General features: G+C 42.9%; 1 protein-coding gene across 7 annotated transcripts in view; it reads left to right on the forward strand.

The window, feature by feature from the left end:
- FAM110B (family with sequence similarity 110 member B) overlaps window positions 1–22,239 on the forward strand; it is a 148,949-nt gene that overhangs the window by 82,594 nt on the left and 44,116 nt on the right. For 5 of the 7 annotated variants that reach the window (XR_014144178.1, XR_014144177.1, XM_081816016.1 and 2 more), the window contains one exon: window positions 4,661–4,749. The gene's annotated coding sequence lies outside the window, so the exon portion shown is untranslated. Of the gene's footprint in view, window positions 1–40; window positions 313–4,660; window positions 4,754–22,239 lie in introns of those variants that run through there. The other 2 variants (XM_081816019.1, XM_081816018.1) reach the window with 2 other exon arrangements.

A 22,239-nucleotide genomic window follows, 5' to 3' on the forward strand; every position in this document is an offset into this window, starting at 1 on the left:
TTAGCATATCCTATTTTGCCAAAAATATACATAGGTGTGTAGTCAGCCGTGCCAAAGGGAGATTTTTCACTCGGGGCTTTGTTTAACAGGGACGTTGCTTTCAGAGTTGAAATGAAATCGCAGAAAGGTGGGGTTCTTACCACTTTGCCTAAGGTTTGACAGCATTTAAAAATTCCTGTTAACAGATTGCCTGGATTGTTTTCCAAATCAGACCATAAATGATCTTAAATTCTATAATAAAGATGGTCTATTCTGGAGGAGAAATATCTACATGGCCACGGCTGATCTGAAAGACACCCAAACAAACGCAATGTGAGTTTTTGTTTCTCAGGGTACCTTCGCCATAGGGTGGTTTTACACCAGGAGAACCCTCTTGTTATCATTTAGTCCTCACACTTAAAAATTGATGTCCTTACTGTATCCGACTGGGAGACCACAGAAACTTGTGTACTGACTCACCAGTCACAGGGCTGGCTGGCTGCCACCATGCGTCTCTGCTATCAGAGGAGAGCCCTGCTGATAGCTGAAGGCTGTCAGAAACTATTTCCCTGCTCCTGAAAAGCCACGCATTGCCATTTACCTATTTTGTTAAAATAACTGCTTTGATTTAAAGCGCTCGTCTGGTTGAAGGGGTTCCGTATATTCCTGGGCAAAGGAAAACTTCAGCATACTTAACTGGGCTTCTCCCCCCGCCCCACTCCGCGTTCCCCTCCCTCGTCTATCCCGAGGTGTAATACATCATCTAATGTCCTCTTTCTCTCAGCTAACAGTGTTAAGAAAAACTAAAGAATATTGTGAGAGGTGGTCCTTTATTGTAAGGGAGGATCATCTGAACTGACAAAGTTTGCTAGGCGCTCAGTGTAAAGCAGGGTCTCTAGGACGATAGGCTGCGAGTTAGGACACCACGTGTGGTGGGTTGGATGTGATAAGGGTCACTCTCCTGAGAGCACCTGCTTCCCGCGCGGACTCCGCTGACACCAGGCACGCCTGGTGCAGACTGGAGAAGGTTGCATTGCAGTGGCAGAGGGCACAGTCTGCCACAGTGCTCTTGCTCCCCGTCACACACCCCAACCCCACGCTTCCCTTCCAGACCTCCGTTCTTCCCCTGACAGCTTCCCTGCCGCAGGCATGCAAAAGAGCAGCACCTAACAGCCAGGCTCAGACACTCGGTTGGGGAAGAATAAACGGGTGCATTTCCATGACTGTCTCTCCCTCTCCTCCTCTTCATCTCCTGAAATGCTTCCTAAACGGCCTTGGTCTTACAGAATTTCCAAGAAGTGGGCTGCCTTAAGAGTAAATGATTGCTGGGGCGCCTGGGTGCCTCAGTTGGTTGGGCGACTGCCTTCGGCTCAGGTCATGATCCTGGAGTCCCGGGATCGAGTCCCGCATCGGGCTCCCTGCTCGGCGGGGAGTCTGCTTCTCCCTCTGACCCTCCTCCCTCTCATGCTCTCTGTCTCTCATTCTCTCTGTCTCAAATAAATAAATAAAATCTTAAAAAAAAAAAAAAAAGAGTAAATGATTGCTGTCCTCCTCCGGCAACATTGGAAACCTCCTTTTGTGAACACAGCTCCATTAGGCTGTGGGAAATAGGAAGCTATGGGAAATAGTTCTAAGTGACGCTGACTCTTGTGGGCTGGATCTTGAAAGACTTTGTGTGTCTAGAAGGAACTCCTTAAAAATGTGATGTAAATATAAATGTGCGTGGATATTGTGTGATGTACTAGGATATCCCAAAGGGCCTCTTAACATATACTAAAAGGGCATTTTTCAGATGGCACTAAATAAAATGTTATTTATCTTTCTGCAAAGTAACAGAATCTGTACTTTTATCCTAAGATGAATCACAGCTCCTTTTTTTTTTTAACTACATGCAGGGCAGTCTTTATGTATTTCTTTTTTTTTATTTTTTTCTTTTTTTTTAGTCTTTATGTATTTCTGAGATAAAACTGTAAAAATAAATTTCTTAGACACTTGAAAATTTTGTTCTCTCCCCTCCTTGTAATTCTGTGGCTCTTTCCTGATGAGAGAATGACATTCCTGGTCAATCAAACATAAGTCCATTAGCATGAACTAGAATATATAATTTTTTAAATTAAAACACGAAGTGGTACTTTCTGACTTTTTCTCCCAGGGGCTCGTAATCACAGCAGGAAAAATGGTAATCAGTTTAAAAACAAAGTCATTTCGTGTAGAGTATGATGTGCCACAAAGCAGCTGGGCTGAACACAGCCTGAAAAGAATTGTAGAAAAGAAGGAGCGATGTGCACTGCATGCTCTTGGATGTAAGGGTTGCAGTATAATACCTATGGGTGGCTTTCTGGCTGGATGCTCGGACATCCGTGATACCAAAAGAACTGAGGGACGTATGTCATTAGCAATTGATTACCATCTCAGAACTGACCCTCCGAAATTTGCCTGGGTTGGAAAACTATTTGAAGAGACATGGGGCCTCTCATTTAAGTGTGTTTCTTTTTTTTTCTCTCTCATTATTTTATTCTGTAGTTTTGTGCACCTACCATGTGCTAGGGTCTGTGCTAAGCATGAGTGAGAGAAAGATAGATGCATAGCCCTCTCTGTAAGAAGTGGCCCTATGGGAGAAGAGAGAGAGTGAAATGAATAATAAAGCATAACAATACGGGGTACAAAGAGAACAGAGGCATTTAATTTGGCGATACCAAGGAGGGGCGACCCGTTCTTTAGAAAGGGTGGGGAGGGAAGCCTTCAGAAGAGAGATAGTAGCATCAGGTCCCCAATCCAGAACTCTCTAATTGCCATTCAACTTACACCGTATCCACTACTGCTAATGTCTAGTAGGGGTTGTGTGGGCCGCAGATCTGTTCCATACCTCATGTTGACTTTCAGTTCCACTATGTGGTCTTATTTGTTATCTATCATAAATGTCATAAATATAAACTATCATTTTTTTTTCCTCCTGCTGAACCTTTTCAGAACACACAGCAGACTGTTGCATGGAAGTATTTTTGTTTTAATAGGTTTACATAGCATGGGATTTAAAAAAGATTTTTTAATGTCTCCAGTAATTTAAACGTATCCAGTAGTTTCGAAGTTCATCTTAAAGGAATCACCAAATACTTTCCTTACTGTTGGACTCCTCAGTCATTTAGTGATTATTTTTGGACCTGTTGGCCTTGCCAGCAATGATCATTTGCCATTGGATGCCTGTTGATGCTTGTATTTAAATCATCTATTTTGTACATGCTTCTTAAAGACAAGCTTGTAAAATTGGGGCTTGGATTCTAACACTGGCATTGAACCCTACTATGATTAAGGCCTCTGCTTTCCTTATACATTTAATTGAATTTAGACATATTTTAAATCTTCCTAAATTTGGTGTGAAAGTCCACCTGAAGGATCGCGTGTTTGCATTAGTCTTGCCACCAGTGAAACGTCTGCGTGAAAACAGATACTGCATTTCCAATATTGGGAGCCCGCCATCAGAGAACCCTCCGAATCCTGCAGCGTTTTGCCCTAGTCAGGTTTCCATACCCCCTTTTTCACAACCGGCCATATAGCAGCAACCACCCCTTCTCACTGTGTTGGAGGTATTCTCCTTCAGAGCCCACGGCCCAAGCTAGCAGCTCACTGACCTGCTGGCCTCTGGGAGACCGCTCCCTTCGGTTTTTCTCCTGCCTCAAAATGTTTCTTCCCAATCTCCTTCTTTCCTGCCCTCCTTTTAAGTAGACATTCTCCAAAGTTCTGTGCTTCATCAGCTTCCCTGTCATGGGCTCTCCATTGGTCGGTTCATCCAGTGCCACAGACTTAGCCACTACTCCCGTGTCCCCAGGTGTCCCCTGCTCCCGTCCTGCCAGTCTCCGGTGTTCTTTGTGCCTCACCGTCCTCCCTGCCCCCTCGGCCTGCAGTGTGTTTCCCCCAATTGACCCATGGCTTGGTCCCTCACTGCCTTCAGAGGTCTCCAGCCGCCATTGTGGCAAGACCATTCTGAGATAGCACTCGTTGTATTTAGTCTCCCCTCTCTAGAACATAAACTCTTGAGGCCAGAGATTTTTTTCTTAACCCCCAGAGCCTAGAAAAGAACTTGGTCCATAGAAAGTGCTCCTGTCAGTACTTGGGAATGAATGAATGAATGAATGAATGAATGACTACTGGCATGGGAGTGTGACAGTGCAGGGGAAGGCCGCTCCTATGGCTATCAGGAGTCTGCCCCAGCCAGCTGACTGGTCTGTGCCAAGGGCCTTACCTGAGTGGGCCTGTTTCCAGTTCTGCAATGGGGATTGCGCACCAGATGGGCCCCGGGGCCCTTTGAAAAGCTAACACCCTATCACACCTTGGGTAGACTTGGACTTGGGATACACAGAGCAGCCGTTCTGGAAATGAGATGATGTCCTGTAAGCCGTTATTTATGTGACTTCTCACAACCTGATGTTTATATCCTTCTCTATAATTGCTGTTTCTGGTCAAATGTCTCCTTAAAAAAAATAGTTGAAGTAAGCAAAACCCTTAGCTTCTAAATGAAACATGTAAGAACCAGCACATTCTGGTGTACTTACGTGTTTATCTATTTTTTAATTTATTCACCAGTTTTTAAAAGAATTCTTATTTCCTATTGCTATGTGTATTTAGCAGCCTGCCTCTTTTTGTCAAGTAAAAAAGCAATAGCCACTTTTTTTTGTATTTTCAGATATTACGTGCTGCAGAGAGTGACTGAAGATAGAACGGACTCCCTGTGACACCTGCCTCACATCCATAAAATACTCCTTCCTCTTCCAAGTAAGTACGTTGTTTTATTTTCACCCATTCTGAGCAGAAGGTATTGATTCTCTCTGAAAACCTGGGCCATTATTACATTAAGACAAAGAGGCTGAGAGGCTGAGGTTTCAGATATTTTGCTATCTGGCAAAAAAAAAAAAAAAAAAGGAAAAAAAAGAGTCCCTGTCTTCGAAGTCTCTGCCAGGACTGAAATAACCGTCACCATGATTTACTTTTGCTTTTGCGACGGTTTCCGTGATATGTCTTCTACATATTTGCTTAGTAGTTTTTTCAAAGGCCATGTTATATTTACCAATAATCATTAATCAGGTATTTGGAAGTACATGGATTTGAAGACAATATTAAAAAGTGAACATCTGGGGCGCCTGGGTGGCTCAGTCGTTAAGCGTCTGCCTTCGGCTCAGGTCATGGTCCCAGGGTCCTGGGATCGAGCCCCGCATCGGGCTCCCCGCTCCGCGGGAAGCCTGCTTCTCCCTCTCACACTTCCCCTGCTTGTGTTCCCTCTCGCTGTGTCTCTCTCTGTCAAATAAATAAATAAAATCTTTAAAAAAAAAAAAGTGAACATCTTTGCACTTTAATGAGAAGTACAGTCTGGTTGGGGAATGAAATGGTGTTTTCTGACAGGCCAAATGGTATAGGGCCAGCAATGAGCGCCCTGGGAATTTTGGGGAGAGAGACTTTTGCAGGCTGGCCTCCCAAAGGATGCCATGTCAAGAGGGCAGAACATAAATGCCAGCCAAGGGACAGACTGAGAGAAGGGGACAGGTGTTGGCAGACAGCCAAGCAGCCTCGGGAATGTGTGTGCTCCATGGAAGGTACTGCTGGGTACTTTGCCCCACGTCCATAACACCCCAGGATTCCTTCCTGGTCTCCAGAGCTGATGGAGAGCCCAGAGACATCCTAGAACCAGACCCCCATCTTCCCATGAAAAAGCCAAGGAAGTGGATGAACAGTCGTCAAGGTCCAGTGGTTCCTCCCTTTTCCAGAGCGGTTGAAAGTTCAGGATCACCAAATGAGGACATTAGGAATGTTTAGGAAGTTGGAGAGAACTCTCCAGTTGACTCAGGTCTGTCTGCAGTGACTTATGGAGTGGTAAAGAGCAACCCTCCTAAGAACACAGTCTTAACCTCAGTGCCATATTCCTGAGTGACTACATGCTTTGATTTGATTAATAACCTTCCTCGAGCTTCCTTTCCGGCATCCATATGTAATGGGCCATTGCCTATAGACTATCTAATGCATTGTATAGTTTGTTATTATTGCATCATGCATAACCTTGTTGGGTAGATGTTACCCCTCTCCAGGAACCTCAGAATCCAGTTTAGGCTGACAGGTAAGAACCAGCCTAGGCCAGGTAGAATTCTGCAATCCATGGAAAGAGAGGCATTACAGAAAAAGCCAACAATTCCCCTTAGTGATATACTCTGAAATCCATCACTCATCACCATAGGACCTTATCTTCTGATCTCAGATTTCAGAAGTTCTGAAATGAAAGCCCTGGGCTCCTGTTGGCTGGAGGGAACACCCCATCTGCCATCCCCAGGTCTGAGATTGCAGAGCTGCACCTGAGCACAGGTGGGTTTAATGGGGAATGCCTCCAGCAGGGCCTGTGTTCTCCACTCTGCCTCATTCTAGGAGCCCACCCATCCCTGTTTGCCCACAAGTGAGGAGTTTGCTGGAACATGTGCTAAAAGCAAGAGAAGTCCCCAGCAAATGGGCCTGTTGGTTCCTCTTATGATTCCCAGCACCCCTGCTCTCCCACACACAGCCGTGTGATGGTCATGCTCACTGATGTTCACTGGGCTGGCTCCTGATGGCAGGTGAATTTGCAACCCCGGTGGCCAGGAAAGAACAGGGGTTGGGTAGACATGAGTGCAACCTCAGCTCCAGTGTTTACCAATCTGCGAATGGACTTTACTTCTCTGAGCCTCAGTTTCCCACATACCAACTAAGAATACCAGCAAGCTAGTAGAGATTTGCGGAAGGCTAGGGACAGAGCTGTAGAAGTGCCTGGTATGGTGTAGGCATGCAGAGGTGGAGGACCCTTCTTCCCCCCTCCCAGATGAATTCTGGAGAAAACAGTCAGTTACCTCCACAGGCATAACCGTCTTGAGTTTGTCAATATTTGTCAATATTCTTACGTAGCCAGGTCCTGCACTGGGGAGATTAGAAAGGATTCAACCACGTGACTCAGTAGTGCAACGTCACCTAGGTTGGAGACACTAATTCTTGGACACTAATTCTCATTCTCAAATAAAGTCAGGTCCTTGGGTGCAAGTTGTTTTCAGTTGTTTTTATATCCGTTTTCCCGTAAATAAGATGGAAACATTTAATTAAAAAGATCGCTGGGAAAAGCATCATTTTTGTCTTCTTATCCAAATGTTTTGGCAATTTTTGCATTTAAAGTTCATTAAAGCTTTGTTCTTTTCTGAGCTCTTACATTACAGATAAGTAGCCTTACAAAGGCTTATGTACTAGTCTTGTCATTAATGTTTTTCACTGCTTCTCAATACGTGCATTTAAGATTACTTTGTTTTTAGAGTACAAGGTGTGTCTTTTTAAAACATGGTTCCTCGTGGGGCGCCTGGGTGGCTCAGTCGTTAAGTGTCTGCCTTCGGCTCAGGTCATGTTCCCAGGGTCCTGGGATCAAGACCCGCATCGGGCTCCCTGCTGGGCGGGAGGCCTGCTTCTCCCTCTCCCACTCCCCCTGCTTATGTTCCCTCTCTCGCTGTGTCTCTCTCTGTCAAATAAATGAATAAAATCTTTAAAGTAAAAAAAAATAATAATAAAACATGGTTCCTTGTTTAAGGAAATCAAAAAAGAAAAGAAAGGCATAAGATGACCTTGTAATGTTCTTTTGGTTAAACTTTTGCGTTTTTTTCAACCTGGACTATGAAACCTCCTGTATGCTGTATATGTGAGTCATTTTTAAAGGAATACATAAACACTGATTTCTATGTATTATCCATGTGATTGCAATTTCAGGGACTAAGTTACAATGTTCGCTTTGTTTTTAGCTTCTTGTTATCTGAGTCAAACTTAAGTCACTGATAAAGTCAGTTTCTCCTGGAAAGTTTCCTTTTTCAAAACTTCTCTGGGACAGATTTTTTTATTCTTTTGTAGTGTAAGTGCTAGGTACTTAAGAAATTGCTGGGATCAGAAACAACTTTTGCGTGCCTTTTTTTGTGAGTTAAATGGTCCTGACCAAAAATACAAGCTAGTTTTCCCCAAACAGCTTTTTTTTCCCATTTCTGCGTTTCCTAAAGCTGGTCCTCCATAACGAAAGATTTGTTCCTTGTCTATGACTCATCTACCTTTCACGCCAGCATCTCTGACTTTTGCCTTTTCCCAGATCAGCTCTTCGCCAAGCAAATGACTCAGAGCTCAGGTTCCATGGGTAGGGTCAGGTGTGGCTCCTCGGAAGCCAGCTCAGCTGACCTTGAGCAAGGTCTCCCCAGGAGCCAGAGAAGCCAGCCACGGTAATGAGAGCCACCGTGCAGCCCAATGGAGCCTCGCCTGCTGCTTTTGGAAAAAGAAGAGGAAGAGGAGGGGCATTCTCTGGCAAAAGTAGCTGGGATTTTACTTGTTTTATTCTCCTTCTTCACAAAAATCATCCAGGCTTCTGTAAGGATAGACATAGGGATATTCTCCTCTCTAAAACAAAATACTCCTATCCTCAGACCGAAAGTATCATTCTATTTTTGAGGATTTAATACTGTTTATTATGAAGTTCAAGAGGCCACTACTGATTGCAATTTAAATTGTTAAATTGCCAATTAAGTTATTTGTTATATTTAAAAATGCTGTTTTCTAATCAAGTGAAAGAAATTCCATAAGTTACTGTGTGTGCCTAGTTTTTTGTTGTTAATTATTAATGGCTATTACAATATAGATCAGTTCATTGTGAATGTAGTCACTGCTTTTCTACAAAGATGAGCAGAAGAGTTAAGCCCATAGTCTGTGGAAAACTTGCCTTGGGAGCACTGTGCTAGAGGCATCATGTGCCCCATCTGTAGTCCTCACACTCGCCCTGCAGAGAAGGTATTAGAATTTTCATTGTGTGGATGAGGATACAAGAATTGAAGAGGTTCAATCTGATAACAAAGGGCAACTATGTGACAAGATGCACTGGGTATAAAATCCAAGTCTACCCCAGGCTCTTCTTTCAGCCCTTTACCAGACTTTTCATACCGGTTGATTTCTTTATAGTGATGGGGTCATAAATGGAACAGGAAAGATAATTGAGGGTGATTGGACAGTGGGAAAGTAGAATGAGAAAGTCACAAGAAAACATGGATGTCTGGTGGAATATCAGTTCAACTCCTTAGAAACCATGGGCAGTCTTCAATTAATTAGAGAAGGGATGAAACCAAAAAGTCAAATGATGAGAGAAAAGGACCGTAAAAGCACACCCATTAGGGAGAGAAAGATACCTACAGAGTGACTGCCGCTGTGACGGGTGAAAAGCTAGACTATCAAGATCTTACTCTTTCTTCTCCAGCCTGTTGAGCATCTGCTCCATTATTAGGTGTGAACTGAGAAAGCGTTCATGCGTCCCGACTACTCAGAGAAGTTCAGAGAGAGGGAGGCCTCTCTAGTGTGACTAGTGAGCATTGGAGGATCATCTCCACACTGGTCTCTCTCTTCCATAGCCTGGTGCTGTGGTCTGCATGTATGCCCCACCCCATTCATACGTTGAAATCCTAATGCCCATTGTGATGGTGTTAGTTCATGGGGCCTTTGAGAGGTACATATGTCATAAGGGTGGAGCCCTCATGACGGGATAGCACCTTGGTAAGAGAGGATCTGCAGAGATCCCTTGCCCTTTCTGCCATGTAATGACCCACTGGGAAGCATGCAACCCAGAAGAGGGCCTTTACCAGAACCAGTGATGTTGGCATCTTGGTCTTGGACTTCCAGCCTCCAGAACTGTGAAAAAGAAATGTTTATTATCTATAAGCCACCCAGTCTGTGGCATTTTGGTGTAGCGGCCCTAACAGACTGAGACACCTGGGATGAAGTTGGTGTCTGCGCATGGCCTTTGGGTAGTGCTTGGACGTACCTACTCTTTAGCTTCACAAAGCCCTGGTCTGGCATTGTCTTGAAATTTCTCTCTTGCTCTTACTTGAGTCTTATGGGTCTAACTCTCTAAAGGTCACATTTAAAGCAGAGCTCAGCTCAGCATCATCCTCAGACAAAGAGATACAGTTTTTGCCACGACAGTCAATGGAAGGAGCTTTCCTCTGGAAGGAAGCCCCATTGAGTAAATGCTGGCTCTTTACCATGCAGGCCTCAAGCCCTGCTGGCTTTTCCTCATGTATTGTATGTTGGCCTCACCATCTCTTCCACACTAGACAGCTCCATGACTGACTTAGTCTTATTACAGCAGTCAGCTTGCCTCTGGTCTCTGCTCCCAGTCCATTAAGCAAGCAGAAAATTCTTTTACAAACACTCTGTTCATCTTGTTACCTCCTTGCTCCCAAACCTTTTCTCCCAGTTACCTACCTCTCAGCTGGCCTCCCCACACTTATCCAAAGTCAGTATCAATTACCCTTCTCGTGTTCCCTATACACCTGGTTCATCAGAGCATGTGCTTCTTCTTGCCCAGAACTGCTTACCAGTACCTTATTCTCAGAGTCCAGGAGTTCCTTTGAGGCCCATTTCAAAAGTTATTTTTTCCTTTGTTAAAAAAAAAATTAAATTAAAATTAAAAAAAGCTTTTTTGAGCAAAATCCAGGAATGTCTACCATTCATGCATTCAACAAATTCATTCAAGAAATTTCTTCACAAATTAGTATATACCATGTACCTTTATAGGTAGTTTTGAAATTATCCTTCGCTTTAAGCATTTATATGATTCTCAAATTATATGATAAGTTTATTTAAAAATTGTCTCTTACTGTTAAGAACACAGACTCCCAGCAGTGGTATGGGAGCCCAGGTGGGCATCCATCTGGTGCCTCCCCTGAGGGAGCATGGGCTGGGCTGAAATCTTTTTTTTTTTAAGATTTTATTTATTTATTTGACAGAGAGACACAGTGAGAGAGGGAACACAAGCAGGGGGAGTGGGAGAGGGAGAAGCAGGCTTCCTGCTGAGCAGGGAGCCCGATGTGGGGCTCGAACCCAGGACCCAGGGATCATGACCTGAACCGAAGGCAGATGCTTAATGACTGAGCCACCCAGGCGCCCCTGGGCTGAAATCTTAAAAAAGACTTTCAGATGCTCTGCAGTATCGGGACAGTTCTATGGACTGATTAGCTTCCTGAAGAGGCATGAAGTTCTTTACCAACACAGCATGCCCTTCATGAAAATAAAAGATTTCGTCCAGCAGCACAGATTAGAAAGCTATTGTCAGTTCTTAACATCTCCAGAGTAGAGTGACATCTAAGTAGACTTAAAAAAAACACAGTCTATAGGAAAACACAGCATCTTCTCTGGAAGGTAAAACAGACCGACTGACAGCAAGAAACACAAGTAGAAACGCAATCAGAATCCCACCCATATGTGAGGTCCAGGTCAGGTTTTCTCTGCTGTGTGAAGACCTCACTTTCTCCTAAATCTTCATTTATTCAGAATTGGCATTACCAGTACTCCTAGTCCCTTGCGGTGATGAGTGCATGTCATGTACTTTCTTCTGTCTCTGTGTCCATACAGCGTACTTACCATTATCTGATTTCTGTTACGGTAAAGTTCCTCTGCCTCTCGCTAGCATATTATACGCAATTGGAGGGTAGGAAAAATGTGGGTATCCTGTGTCCTTAGAATCCAGCACAGAATCTAGCAAACTATAGAGGATTAAGTGCAGTTTGCGGACTTTAGTAGGACTGAAGGGCTTTCTCTACATGTAAAGAGGAAAGTCACTGTAGGTTTCTCATCTGCCTTTTTTACAAGTTCTGACGGCAGCCTCTGCAGATTCAAGGACATGGCAGCACCAAGGGTCAGCAGGACCAGTGTTATCATTCACTGAAAGAGAAAGACACCGTCTACTCGTGGGAAAAGGGAGGCAAAAACGAAGTCAGAAAAAAGGAAAAAAAAGAAGAAAAATTTGAGTTACTTGTGGTGGGTTATAGTTGAACATTATGGTATAGAATTAGAAGAACTTGAGCTTCAACTTTAAATTAGTCAGAGTAGGGAGTAATCAAGGCATAATTAGCTTTATCAAAAAGCTCTTTAAGTCTGGACTCCTCAACTGCATTTAAATATGGTTCTGTTTACAAATTTTAGTTTAGATACAAGTCTGTTCTTTAGCTCAAATTTAGTGTTCCTAGGGACTCACAGATTCAACATTCAGAAACTCAGTTATTTGTGCCTGGCCCCAAGTTCCGTAATTTGCAATTTAAGGGAGGTCCCACCTCAAAAGGCACACATCAGCGCTGACGAAAAATAAGAGTGAGCACAGCTATGCCCACTGTTCACACTCACCCCAGCTTCGCGTCCTGCCTCTGTGTTAATCCATTCATCTCTTCCATTAAATATATATATGTGGGCAGAACAGAAGCTCTGGTTCCATGCAAGAAGAGTATGGCTAATTCATGGGTAGCTCAGATCCATGACGTATGAAAGATTCCAATACTACATCTTCGGTTTCTTCTCATAGATCATAGAATAATCTATGAATGCCAAGGGTTTATTCTCTGTGTCCTCTGAAGCCTCCAGGTATGTTTCTGGAAGGTGTGCTTATGAGCAAGACCTTGCCAACTGACATTCTTCTTGTATAGTGGGGGTACAAAGGAGAGAGGGTAATGTATTGATGAGGTGCACTCCCCACTTAAGAGACAAACACACTGTTTTCAAGCATCATTTTCATGGCAGTTGGCCTATAAATAGTATCAGAATTTCAGATTTTAAGTGGTTTGATAAGAGTCTCATGCTTGCCTTCCATCCAGTTAGCAGCGGACTTGGAATCTCATTTTTTTTAAGAACATGACTTTTCACTGAAAAGCTTAACACCTATTAACACCTGCCTGCCGCTCTCCATCTCCCAGGTAGAGAGGGGGCTGCGGAGCTATTCTCTTCACCTGTTAATGTGGATTACTTTCCAAAAAGGTTCCGCTGAGGTGCCAGTGGGGTTTTTATACATCATCGCAGGAATTATGGTAAATATCCCCACCCAGTAGCATTTGATCCTAAGCATAGCACAAGGTGCTAGCTCCCATCCTGGGTTCCCAAGACCCCCTTCTGCACTCCATCTTGCAGGGTATGTCAGCGTGGTCATCCCTGGTCAGATGGAGTCATGATTGATACATGACTGTCTTCCCCAGTCCCGCTGCCCTTTCTGCCTCTGCCTTAGGCTCGGTCTCCCTGCTCTAAACCTAGCAGCAGACAGCAAAAACAAGGGGAGAAGGCAGGGCTTCATTTTCTTTTATTCTCCAAGTTTCATTCGTAGTTCATTTCATGCTGTACTTTTAAGGAAAAAAAAAATCCCCCCTCCATTTTTTTTCCATACCATTTAATCAACCAGGAGATCTTAGAAAGCTGATGACCTTATAGATTTAAGGGTGACTTTTCCTTGACCATTGGTTTGTTGCAAACCAGAAAGATGCAGGCATTTGTTGAACTCAGGCCTGAGAAGGTTTTACATTAGGGGTTGGAGAATGTAATCAATTATCTCAGAATACACCTGCTGTGTTTATTTATAAGGCATTTAAAGACTGTGTTCATTTTTGCCCCCACCGATGTGTATTTCTCCACTTTGAACCTGCCCCGGCACTCGTCCCTGTTATGTAATGTGCTGCATTCTGCTTTTGTGTAGCTGATTATTCCTTCCTGCAGCCCTTGGTGCTGCCTGTTTGCAGATGAGACATTGCCCACTACCCCCCTGTTCATCAGCTGTGTACTGTGCTCACCTCTTCATAACTGACTCTCCAGCCCTTCTGAGCTAGTCTCCAGGAGTGCCAGACCAAAGCAAATGGCCTCATTTGGAGTCTTTGAAAGCACCTCTCTTATTCTTAACATCCTTTGGTCACTAAGCACGCAATTAAGATGTGCTAAAGTACAGTTAGGAAAAGTCATATGAATATGTGACTTTAAGTCTCTCACTAAGAAACGGAAAGTTATGGGGCACCTGGGTGGCTCAGTCGGTTAAGCGTCTGCCTTCCGCTCAGGTCATGATCCCAGGGTCCTGGGATCGAGTCCCGCATTGGGCTTCCTGATCAGTGGAGAACCTGCTTCTCCCTCTGCCTGCCACTCCCCTTGCTTGTGCGCTCTCTCTCTCTCTGTCAAACGAATAAATAAAATCTTTAAAGAAGAAAAAAAATTTAAGAGATTACTTGAAGACATTTTATGCCCTATCTGCTGCATTTGGGGATTTCTCATTGTCCTTTATTAATGATGCTTGACATCATGCATTAATCTGTATTTCAAAGCTCTTCATGATTATTAGACTTTTGCATCCAGTTGATCTCATATTTTTAAGACTGCAGAAACCTGGTTTTGAAGTGCTGTCTAAAACGTTCTTATATTTTAAAGTAAGAGGTAGCCACGTCATTTGGCACTTAGTCTCGTACATAAGTAAGACCACCGTGCACTTCTTAGGATATTTTGTAGAGAATGTTACATCTGTTTTAAACTCGAGCATTATTGCTGTGATGTGTAAAAATATTTTACACACTGCCTCCTTTGGCTTCCAGTCTCCACACGGTCGTTAATGGCTGGTGATTCTCTAAGAGTACATGTTCATACTGGTATGTTTCCCAGTGAAGACAGTGCAGTGTTTTTTGTTTTTGTTTTTTTTTTTTGCAGGGGAGAGGTTGGGTTTTTTTTTAAGATTTTATTTATTCATTTGAGAGAGAGAGCACAAGCAGGGGGAGTGGGAGCCCCAATTTGGGGCTCAATCCCAGGACCCTGGGATCAGGACCTGAGCCGAAGGCAGACGCTTAACCGACTGAGCCACCCAGGCGTCCCAGAGACAGCGCAATGTTGATGGACAAATAACTCCATAGCATAGTAACTTACATGATGTGGCACAAGCAGAAGGTTGTGAAGCTGTTTGACTTAACATTTACTGGACCCTTTGCAGGGGACTGTTAGGGTGGGAAAGCTTTGATGTGCATCAATCATCTCCCTTAATTCTCGTTAACAGGTAGTTTTTGGAAGAAAGCAGGTAATCAGGGAGCAGGATACAAGCCCATGTTTGCCTGCCTGCAGGTGCAGCCCTCTCATACACCTTGCCAAAGTGTGTCAAGAGTGATGGCTTATGTGCCAGATGTTTCTCAGACTTTGGAGCTAAAATGTTTTCTTCCTATTTAGAAACCATATTCTTTTGGCAGATTAGATATACAAAAGGATTCTCTGAACCAAAAAAAAACTTGCTGTAGATGCCAACAAGAGTTCCACTTCAGGCTATTTATTAAATAGTGGCTTCAAAGAGACCCTTGTTCTCCATCATTTCCATCCTCATCGGGGTGGGGGGGGGGTTGGGGACTTGGATGGGTCACCTGGCCATCTGGAACTCAGGTCATCGGGCTTTGCTACCAGCTCTCTGATTTGAAGCTGGCAATTTTTTTTCCCCACAGACTTACACATTTTATAAGGCACTTTAACTTCGACAGCCTTGAGGGGTGGGGGGCACTGTCACCTCAGCTTTATAGATGAGGCAACAGAAGCATAGGAGAAAAGTGACTTCTCAAAGTAACATGGCTCATCGCTGGGAAAGCATATAAACCCATCTGTCTCCTTCTACATCACAACTCTGAAAGGAAACCTCTACCTCTCATCAGTAGAATGAATGAATTGAACTTCGTCAATGGTTTTCGGTACTGTTCCCTGGAGTACAGAGGTTTCCAGGCTGATGGGGCATTGAGATTTGAGGCTCTGCTTCCGCCATAACCACTCTGTGTCCATGTGTTTTACACACCAATGTTCCACATAACCTTAACTTTAGAGACAACTTCTGTAGCTAAAAAAATGCTTTGAAGACTAATGAATGTCAAGGTTCTTACTACATCCTAAGCTCTACCCTTAGGGCCCCATGCCGAGTTAAAAATCAATGAAATTAATATAAACATGAGTAAGTTGTCAATGGGAAAATAGGAGTTGGCTTACCAAATTAATTTGCAGCTTTCCAAGGATGTTTCTGTGGTTAAGGCCAAAAGAGCTCCCCATAATAGCTAGCTCAGTACCAGATACCCCCTTCAAGCCCTAGTCCTACTTTCTCTGAAGTTTTGCTGCTCTCCTTGCCTTCTCAGGTCTACCTGCATATTCCAAAGGGCACAGATGATTTGAAGTGTCAGGTTGGTCCCTGCTCATCACCATTCACTACTCCTATCACTTCAGGCCCCTTCACTTCAGATAACAAGATTCCGCATGATAGTCTGTTTACCTCTTCCTTCTCTGTCTGTCCCCGCCCCCACCCCACCCCCCACCACGATTTCCCTGTAGGATCGTGAAAGGACCCACAGCCTCTGTGAATATTAGGTTCTCAACGCCTTGGGCTTGGGTTTAGACTGTTCCTGGCCTGGCACTCAGCTTCAGGAGTCTGCTTACACGCATTTCTTCCAGAATGGCTTCATTACCCTTGGCTCTGTGATTTACCCCCACATGCTCCCCTCAAGTGGTTTCATTGCCTCTCCTATGCTTTCATTTCTGCCCTGAGATCCATCCTTTCAATTCCATTGGTACCTCTTTTCCTCTCTAATCTGATCTCCTGGGCGCCTGGGTGGCTCAGTTGGTTAAGCGTCTGCCTTCAGCTCAGGTCATGATACCAGATCCCGGGATTGAGTCCCCCATCGGGTTCCCTGCTAAGTGGGGAGCCTGCTTCTCCCTCTCCCTGTGCTGCTCCCCCTGCTTGTGCTTTCTCACTCTCTCTGTCAAATAAATAAATAAAATCTTAAAAAAAAAAAATCTTATCTCCTCGATGACAGAGCACAGATACCAGTCATTTTTGTATCCTTCATGGTTTTGTATCCTTCATGGTTAGAATAGCACCTGGCTTATGGGAGGGGTCCAATAAATGTTTGCTAAGGTAAAATTAAATGAAAAAATAAATTTTATTATAATATATATTTTAAGCAATGCACAGAATATCAAAAATTTAATTATTTTATACCTGGGATAGTATGCAAGGATTATAAAGAATTTCATAATTAATTTTAAAGAATAATCATATCTTTTGGTTTTTCCATTAAATCTCATTTTACTACGTGCATACATATATTCAGTGAGTTTGTATACAACAGTGAATTTCCCCACTTACCCAGTCACTCCATAGCTGTCTTACTGTTTTACTCACTTGATGAATTCCCAGTTCCATCAAGGCCCAAGTGTTTTCAAGTCACATATCTAGTTTAGAACTCCTATAATAAAATGACATTTCAGGACAGAATTCTCCATATTTTGAAGTTAAATGCTGAATTCAGTGAAACATTCCTTTTTCTTTCCATAATCCATTGTCTGTATCCTCTTCCTTCTTGGAGGAGATTTGAGTAGAGAGATTGTGTATACCTTTTTTTATGGGACGCCATGAACACTTAGTTTAATAAACCACATTATATTTTCCCCTATTTTGCAAACTTCGGAAAGGTTTCTAATTGTCACTTGATTGCACGCACTAGAATTTGTGTGAAAGTTCCAAGAACGCTGAGCACTGCTTTCGAGTTAAGCCTTCTGCTTGGCGCAGCCCCATCCTGAATGTGAGGAGGAAGGGCAAGAGTTATGACCACGTTCCAAGGGGAAGTGATATTTTATCTGAAAACCATCAAGGACAGATTTTTCTGCTTTTCATGCTCTCTTTTTGATCAGAGGGTTTACAAGATGAAACCCCTGCACCTCAGCCTGCTGCCTTGTAAATTTGATCCCTTGTAAATCTGCGACATTTTTCTTTGTTACAACAGTTTTATATTCCTTTGTACATAAATACTGCCTTTGACGGGATCAGAGCTAACGCCATGAATATTCCTTTAGCAGTGGTGAAAACTCTGCAGTAAAGTGTTGAAGTTTTAGGATGACAATCAAACAGTCCAACAAAGGGCAGGGAGAAGCTAAAATAAAACCTTCACAGATGAGTGGTTTTATTTCACATCAACTATGTGGTCTTAATACTGTCTATCAGTTGCTGCCCTTGTGCATCATCCACGTGAATCGGTGAACTTTAGTATACGGGGCTCATAAAGCATTTTGTCACTTGAAGGTCATCTGTGGCTAAGCTATAATCTCTACAGTTCTGAGAACATTCCAGATCTCTGCCAACCACATCATTTTCACTGGGGATCTGTTTCGATGTTTACTGCTTCTCTTTGGACTGCTGCTTCCCTCAGTGTAGTGCTTAAAATATGGTGCCTTAAATTCACAGTATTTTAGTTTCATGATTTGATCTATTTGTGGGTGCCTTAGTTTTATGAGTTTTGCTTTCCACAAAAAAATACAATAGAATCTGAGCCCAAAGCCATTACCTTCTACTACCCAAAGTACATTTCTTTCCCCGGACTTTTTTTTTTTTTCTGATTAGCATGGTTTTACTTAGCGATTATTCTGTTTGGTGTGATAAATGGATTATGACCAAAATAAAGATGAAAATAATTATGACAGTTTGAAAACACGTTCACTGGCCAGGAGGAAGCCATAAACATCATAACGTGGTAATGATTTGATACAGAGAATTTAAGAAATAGGTATGTGTGCATTGGTAAGTTTTACTTCTAAACTAAAGTTATTCATGGTAAAAGTTCACATAGTCCTTATTTATTTTTAGATCAGGTAATCATATTTTCAAAGAAAGCATTTCATAGAAGCAAAATACCACCAAAACTAATTTTTACTTTAAAAACATATTTTTGCCATGATGGCATCTTCTGGAAAATTTTATTCTTCTATACATCTGAAGTATGATTTCTGCACTTTTCCCCAGATGTGTCATACATTAGCAAGAGTCGGGGGCCCACCTTCAGTTAATTAGTTTTATTCTAAATGAAGGCTAAGGTGTCTGTATACTCTTTTGGAGAGTTCCTTTGAGACTCTCAGTGTTTCATCTCAGCATTTATTAAGGGTTGACCTGAGGCTTTCCCCACAAGGCCTCGCAAAGGACACTGCCTCATTTTTAATAGTAACAATATTAATCCACAGTAATAATATATAGCAGAGGACATTTCCAGGATGCTTGCTGTGCTCTTTGCACCCTTTCAAGCATTTCCCTGGATTTTTCTCACTTTGTCCTCACAACATCCCCTTGGGATAGATGAGGAAACTAAAGCACACAAGTTCCATCCTTGTGGGACCACTTTCTGCTTGGGGTCAACTGTGCCTTACAGGTGTGGCCCAGGTGTGGCCTTGCCTTCACCAATCTAGTGAATCACTGACCATACAATCTCTGAAATGGGCCAGAAGTTAAAGCCACCCCAGAAGGCGAGCATTGTAAGACAAAAGAGAAGGGCATTTTTGTGCTCATCTCTCCAACCAGAGTTCTGTTTGAAGCCACGCAGAATGAAAACTTCTCCTTTAAAAAAAAAAAAATCTCTAATGAAATGCCCCAATTTAGGGATCTGTGACTGCTCATTCCTCGTTTATGGAGCATCTACTGTGCTTCTCATTTCCAGTTGGGGCGTAAACCTCTGTCTTTACGGAAACCATGCTTTCTGCCTGATCCTTGGTCATTTGTCCCAACTCCGTTGTCCAGCTGTGATCACGAAGCCCCTGCCGGACAGCAGCCTGCCGCTGTGCTTGATCTACAGGGAGGGTGTGGTACGTGTCTAGCTTTTGGGCTCAGCCCCTCCTCCGTCAGGATTCCACGTCAGATTTTTATAACCAGGTACCCACAGCATGAATTAAAGTGAAATCTGTGGGTGACTTTATCACCACCATGCCTCCCTCAGAGCACATGCCCGATGGTTGCTGACACACTGAAGAGTCGAGAAAAACATGAAGCTTAGGTAACTTACAAACATTACCGCCATGTGCATTCTCATAAAAATAAATACGCTAGCAAAAATCGTAATTGACGGTGATCCTGAAAACCCCAAATGCAGATCTCCCTTTTCCCCACGTGGTCGCTGGGTTAGAGGGAATGTGTGAACTGATCTCTCCTTGGGAGGGTAGCCTGTTACCATGGAAACGTGCTTACTAGTTTCTAAACCCTTCTGGCTAGTTCCAGGAACGTTAACTCTATACTAGTACTAAAAAAATAAATCTAAGATTCATATATCTGGCTTTTGAATATGTATAATTATTGAAAGAAGAGCATTCATTTCAAATTACAAATAGACTCTGCTCATCTGAAAAATAGTACATTTGCTATTATTAATAATAATACTTCATGTAAGCGGAGTAACCACTGCTAGTAGACTGAGGTTCTGTTGCCGCTAACTGAACCTTTTTTCCCATATCATAGTTCTGGGCTTGGCGTTGGAGTCATCTGGGAGAACATAATTTTATTTAGTCATACTTTGCTGTTCATGTACTATTTTTGCCTTTTAAAGCTCAACTTCCTTAGGGAGACATGCTGTATTTACCAAGCCTACTGTCCCTGCACAGACAGGATGCGTAACTGTTCACTTTTCCCCCTTAACAGTAGATTTTGGGCACAGTGTCTATATTCCTGCTAATTTCTTAGTTTAAAAGTGGGAAGAGCTTCTAAAGGAATGTACGGAAATGACAGTCAAGGTTATATAGTAATTAATTGTGATATATTAAATAAGTGTAGTTTTTAAAAAGGAACACTTATGTTTAAAAAGTTGAACACGAGTCATTTTCAGTATGTAAATCTATTTTGTAAACTCTGAGGAAAGTTAGTTTGTTTATTCATTCTGGTTGTTAAGTCCTTGCTTGTAATTCAGGTCCGATCCTCTGGTCTCCCTGGGCATATTTAGTGCTCCCATGTACCACATTAATTTGCAGACATTTCTATACATGTTGTTAAAATGTTTAAATGTATATAAGTGTAAATACTGTACATATACACACACATGCATATGTATCCAGCCATACTATCATTTACTTTCAGGGCAGATCTCGTCTGCTTCTTACGTATTTTTTATGATCTTTCTTACTGCGTGTTTTCTTTTCTCCCATGTGGCCATATGGCCTTACACGTAGGTGTGCCTAATGAAGGCTGTGTGTTTTATGTGCTTCATTTTCATTTTTGAAAATTGTTGTTGATTTCTGTCCATCTCTTCATTTTCTTTCCCAGTACCCGATGGCTAAGCATTCAAAAACATCACACTTTTGTTCTGCTGTCCTAGTCACAGTTTGTGAATTTGTCCATGCTTTTACTTCTCTGCAGTGCTCTGTCAATATGGTCCGCTGAACTTGGGATGCCTGGGTGGCTCAGTCGGTTAAGTGGCTGCCTTTGGCTCAGGTCACGATCCCGGGGTCCTAGGATCGAGCCCACGTCGGGCTCCCTGCTGATTGGGGATCCTGCTTCTCCCTCTGCCCGCCCCCCACCCCCACTTGTGCTCGCTCTCTCTCTGACAAATAAATAAAATCTTTAAAATAAAAAAAATACTGTCCACTAAACTGTTCCTGGCCCTAATTCCTGATCCTTGTCCCTTTCTTTTGTATTGTCAATTATAGGAAATCTTTTGGACGTCAGGTATTAGAAACTCTGTGCTTCTAGTTCTCTGTAATATCCAGCACGTAGACATTCACAAGCTATAAATACTGAAATGCCACTTCCTAAGTTTCACTTGGTGTTTCCTCCTATACTTTGGAAAAAAAAAATCATTAATGCAATTTTGGGTACTTGAGGTTATTCCCATAAGATGCATTCTGAAGGTGAGTGGGCTCCTTCAGAGAACAGCATGCAAGGGGTTATATTTTGGTCCCATTCACAATTGAATGCATTTCACAGATGGTCTTAGCCTGTTAGCACTGCCATAACCAAGTACTGCAGCCTGAGTGGCTTCAACACCAGAAAGGTATTGCCTCTCTGTCCTGGAAACAGGGAAGTCTGAATCAAGGCGTCCAGGCTTCATTCCTTGTTCCCTGCCTCTCCCCGACATTCTGGTGGTAGTCTTTGGCTTGTAGAAGCATCACTCTGATCTCTGCCTATATTTTCACACGGTGTTCCCCCTGTGTGTGTGTTTGTATCCAAATTTCCCCTTGTCATAAGGACACCAGTCATATTGCATTAGGGCCCACGCTACTCCAGTATCACCTCCTCTTAACTAATGACCTCTGCAAAACCTTATTTTTCAAGCAAGGTCACATTTTTTGTTACTGAGGAGTAGGAGGGACTTCAACGTGTGAGTGCTAGAGGGACCCAGTTCAACCCATAACTCATACCACTACAGTAAAACTCACTTTATATCCTAAGTCTGTTCAGTGATTTATAACCAGTAGATCTTTTGTGGGGATCGCAGTACAAACCAAACACAGTTGGTGCGGGTGCTTTTAACAAAAGAAGTCTGGAACATTTATGCACTCTGGCTGTTGTGTACTTGGAGGGTCCAGTTATGCCTAATCATACTAGCTTAACCTCATTTGAAAAATAAATTCATTGTGTCTAAACGTGTGCTGCAGTTGTTACTTTCAAATGACAGTGAAATCTCTGAACATCTCTGT

Source organism: Leptonychotes weddellii, chromosome 4 (genome assembly GCF_054177405.1).
Source record: "Leptonychotes weddellii isolate Sample4059 chromosome 4, ASM5417740v2, whole genome shotgun sequence".
In the NCBI taxonomy this organism is placed as follows: Eukaryota; Metazoa; Chordata; class Mammalia; order Carnivora; family Phocidae; genus Leptonychotes; species Leptonychotes weddellii.